Raw genomic sequence first — 5,395 nt, forward strand, 5'->3', positions numbered from 1 at the left:
TCTCTAGGTTTTTCTATGGTTATGCTTTCACTTGATGAACTACCATCTATTGAAACTCTTTCTACTGAGGTGGGTATATAAGGCCCTATTTCAATGGCTTCCCAGATATTTAGATCTATTGCCTCGATAAAAATTTGCATTCGGGTTTTCCAGTAGTGGTAACCCTCTCCATTAAAGATTGGAGGTCTATTTATAGAATTCCCTTCTAGAAACAAGGAATTTGCTGAGGCCATCTTTTTCTTGAAGCTTCTAAACTTTGTACAAGAATGAAGCTCTGATACCACTTGTTAGACAAGTGGCCTCAGATATCTTAAGAAGGGGGGGTTGAATTAAGATATTCCAAACTTTTTCTCCTAATTAAAAATCTATCTTACTTTTTACTTAAGTTATGAATTCCCTTAATGACAATCTTCTTAAATATTAATTCAAATGAAGCAACTTGAATATGAATATAAAACAATAATAAATAAAGGAGATTAAGGGAAGAGAAAATGCAAACTCAGTTTTATACTGGTTCGGCCACACCCTTGTGCCTACGTCCAGTCCCCAAGCAACCCGCTTGAGAGTTCCACTAACTTGTAAATTCCTTTTACAAGTTCTAAACACACAAGGACAACCCTTCCTTTGTGTTTAGAGATCTTTTACAACAAGAGACTCACAGTCTCTTAATCCCTTAGAGAATGAGAAGAAGAAGAGGAACAAATCTCTCTAGAAAGAGATGGATTTTACAGATTGAGCACTCAATTAATTCCTTAATGAATTGCAATTGAATTGGCCAAGGAATTCTTAAGAGAATTAAAATGAAATTGCTTTTTGAGAGGATAAACACTTTGTTTTTCTGAAAAATCTCTGAGCAATTTCGTGTTTAAGTCACATATATATAGACCATTGGTGGTCATGAGTAAAGCCTTTGAAAAGTTGTGACTCTTGAAATTATTTTTCTGAAATTCCTGTCTGGTAATCGATTACAGTAATTGTGTAATCGATTACAGCTTTTAAAATTTGAATTAAAACGTTTACTAACTGCTGGTAATCGATTACCAAAATTGTGTAATCGATTACACAGTCTAAAATTTTGAATTCAAATTTTTATAGCTGTTATAAAACGTATTTGGCCACTGGTAATCGATTACATCCTCTGGTAATCGATTACCAGAGAGTAAAACCTTTGAAAAACACTTTTTATTTTAAATCACTTGGCCAAACCTTTGCTAATTCAATTAGGAATTCCCTTCCTAATATTCTAGTGATCATCTTGATGTTGTGCCTTGTAATCTTGAAGTATTGTCTTGAATTTTAATTGCAACACATAATCATGATCATCATCAAAACATCAAAGCCAATTGCATCTACAATGCCCATGTTTCTCAACCCATCGGGGAAACACATGAAGCTCCCCAAGACCACACTCTGGCCGATTTCGGGCCCCACCCCGGATATACCACTAAAGGGCATGCATTTTCTGGTGCCCTCGTGCCAAACGCTCTGTGGGGGCCTCAGTATCAATCGCCACCCTGACCCTTGCATTTTATGATAGGAGGAGGGTCTTCCACAGTACTTTAGAAGGAAAGGATTGAGCATATGGAGGAGAGGTTGAGGGCCATTGAAGGAGGAGCAAATTATGCCTTTGCTGACACGACAGAGTTATGCTTGGTACCCAACGTGGTCATTCCTCCAAAGTTCAAGGTGCTAGATTTCGATAAGTACAAGGGAACTAATTACCCAAAGAATAACTTGAAAATGTATTGTAGGAAGATGGGGGTGTATGCAAAAGATGAAAAGTTGTTGATGCATTTCTTCTAGGAGAGTCTTACTGGGGTAGTTATTACCTGGTATACCAGTCTGGAACCTTCTCAGGTCTATTCTTGGAAGGACCTAATGGCTACCTTCATTAGGCAATATCAACATAACTTTAACATGGCTCCAGATAGAATACAACTACAGAATATGTGTAAGAGAGATAATGAATCTTTTAAAGAATACACTCAAAGGTGGAGAGATCTGGCAACTCAAGTAGCACCCCTAATGATGGAGAGAGAGATGATTACCATGATAATGGATACATTGCCGGTGTTCTACTATGAGAAGATGGTAGGTTACATGCTTCAAGTTTAGTAGATTTAGTGTTTGCTGGCGAAAGGATCGAAGTGGGTCTGAGAAGATGGAAATTTGATTATTCTTCTACTACGAGTTTTGGTAATAGGAGGCCTGAGGTGAATGGAACAAAGAAAAAAAGAGGGAGAAACCCATGCCATGACTGCAGTGCCCACATGGCTGAGCTTTCCGCAAACCCCTCACAACCCCATGTATCAATATCCCCCACAACAGTACCATTACTCGGCCAATATCGGTCCTCCCCCCTACCCAATGCCCCTCCAACCAAGAGCACCTAACCAATTGTAGAGACCTCCCCGACATCACCCACAAAATCCATTCCCTATACAACCCAGACCAAATGCAACTCCCAATCCCAACATAAACACCAACCCATGGAGGAATTTCCCAGAAAGGAAACCTGTAGAATTCACCCTAATCCCAATGCTGTATGCTGACCTACTACCATCCTTACTCAACAACCAGTTGGCAGTAGTGAGCCTAGGAAAGGTTTATCAAACTCTATTTCCTTGATTGTACAATCGTAACGCTGCATGTGCCTACCATGGTGGCGTCCTGGGGCACTCCATTGACCAATGTGTATCTTTTAAGCATAAAGTGTAGAGTTTGATTGATGCGGGATGGCTTACTTTTGAAGAGGATAGTCCCAATGTAAGAACTAATCTGCTTGCAAATCACGGAAGCTCATCGGTGAATGCTGTTGAAAAAGGGGAGTCTTAGGAGTTGAAGAAAATAAAGGATCTGCCGACCCCAAAATGATTCATCTTGGAGGCTTTACATAAGGCTGGCATGGTTAAATACAATGGCAATAAAGGGGATCAGTGCCCATACATCTAGGGGAGTTGCATGATGTAGAAACATGCCCAGTATCCAAGGTGTTGTTGCAGGGATTGATAGATGAAGGAAGAATTAAGATTGGCTGCGTAAGGAGGAACGAGAGGTGTTCATGCAGTCAAGCGACACCAACCTAGGTAAGCCTAAACCTTTGGTAATTCATCTTACCAGAGATGTTATCACTCAAGTACCTTGAGGTTTCCAACCCGCTATGGTGAGGACACCATCACCATCCCCTTACAAAAGTGATAAGGCAGTGCCATGGAGGTATGGCGTGCAGGGATCTAGCGAAAGGCAAGACGCATCCGTCATGCATGTTAGGGCTAGCATGCCGACTGCTAAGGTCACGAATATTTTCGGTATGAGTGGCATGACACATAGTGGCTATATTTTTGCTCCTCCTGAACTACCGACAAAGTCGAATGACAAGGGAAAGGCGAGGGAGGATGTGGTCGAAAGGGAGAAAATAGGCCCTGTGACGAATAATGATGTCATACCCTAATTTCATTTGGGGACAATTTTTGTCAGCGTATGGACCTTGGTTGATCACTTTGAGACGATTAACACCCATCGACGTGTAATCCGTAATGTTTTGCAACGTTTCGGAAAGAAATTAGCCAAAAACACAAAAATGGGGCTGCACTTATCAAACTTGGGGGTGTAACTAGCATCAGGACCATCTAGATCATTTTGTAGGGGTGCACTCATCAAATTGGGGTGCGCTCAAGAAACTTGATCACTAAGCAACCTAGAGGGGGCTGTACTCATCAAATTGGAGGGTGCGCTCAGGAAGCTTCGTCACTAAGCAACCTAGAAGGAGGGTGTATTCATCAAATTGGGGGGGTGCACTCAGAAAACTTCCTTCAGAAGCCTTTGGGCGGCAACCACCTCCATTTTTCTCCTATAAATAGAGGAAGGGAGCTGAATTTAATAATCCAACAATTTTTGTACTAAGCTTTCACTTGAAATTAGTGAGGAGAAGAGAAAGAAGGAAAAAAAATCCAAGCCGAGGTGCTTCCGTAACACTTCTGAGACGTTTCTGTGAGTGATTCCGTGGAAGTTCTTTGCTGTTCTTCGTCGTTCTTCATTCGTTCTTTTGTCTTCAACCGGTAAGTTTCTGAATCCGAAGCTTTCAATTTAGTCTTGTTTTGTTCGCTTTCATTCTTCATCTCGTTTACTTTTGGTATTATTTTCTTCCGCTTTTACGAGCTTTCAACCATTTATTTAAGCCGTTATCTCGTTTAATAATTGATAAAATGAATTTGAACACATAATTTATGTTGTAATCTCGTTTAATCACTGTTAAAACAAAATCCAATCGGTCGTTCATGTTGTAACCTCGGTTAAATAAAAAAAGGTAAAATAATAATAAAATAATCAAAATATCTTTGAAAAAAGTAATAATAAAATAATCAAAAAAATCAATCGGACATTTTACTTTGAAAGTTTCCTTTAAATGAGTTGATAATAACCTAGTGAAAACTAATGCTAAAATCAACTCACAAACCAAGCTTTGTTCGCAAAAATCACTTGAAGCCGTTTTAAGGTCCAACACCTTAAACGGTCATGAAGAACTACGTAGGTCTGAGTTCCTCATCGCAATTGAGGATACATAGGAGCAAAAGTCCCGCTTTTGTCGACCACCCCAAGAGATCGTTAATGGTCCAACGCCATAACGTTTCTATCCTTTCAAAACCAAGAGATCGTTAATGGTCCAACGCCTTAACGTTTCTCTCCTTTTCAAAAATCAAAAGATCATTTAAAGGTTTAATGCCTTGAACGACTTTTGTTCGGTTAAAATATATGTTGCGATAGTTGGCGACTCCACTGGGGATTATTTTTAGAGAGTTAGGCCTTCTAATCTTGTGCAATATCATGACTTCCCTTTTTATCGGTTTCCCTTTATTTCTCTTACGTTCTTGTATATAACTCTTTGATGCTTTTAGTGTGTTTTTAAATGTATGCATGAGATAGATATTTATTCATTTGATGCACACGAACACCAACATTTTGTTACACACACGGTGATTGGAAAAGGGGCCTTACACCCGGGTCCGTGGGAACTAGGAAGTGGAGGTAAATCTGTGGTCATGCTAAGTCTCCAACTTGCTTAATGACAGTGAAATCTCATCTAGAATTTTTCTCGTCGATGATATATTGTCGCTGGTAGTCCCTACCTCCACAATGTTGATATAAAGGGAATAATATCTCTAGAAACCGTTAAGGGAGATACGACCACCTTGGGAATTATCACTAAAAACCTTTTAGTTCCTCCCGTCTAGGTTCCTAAAAAAGGGGCACGAAGCGAACACGCTGCGTGTTTGTTTACACTGCCATGCATATCACCTAAATGTCATGTATGTCTGTGCTGTATGATTATTTATTGATATTACCATGCTTTGTGTGTTCCCATGTCACGCTTTTTGCATGCTCACGTCTGCATCGT

This window comes from Glycine soja, chromosome 15 (genome assembly GCF_004193775.1).
Source record: "Glycine soja cultivar W05 chromosome 15, ASM419377v2, whole genome shotgun sequence".
Lineage (NCBI taxonomy): Eukaryota > Viridiplantae > Streptophyta > Magnoliopsida > Fabales > Fabaceae > Glycine > Glycine soja.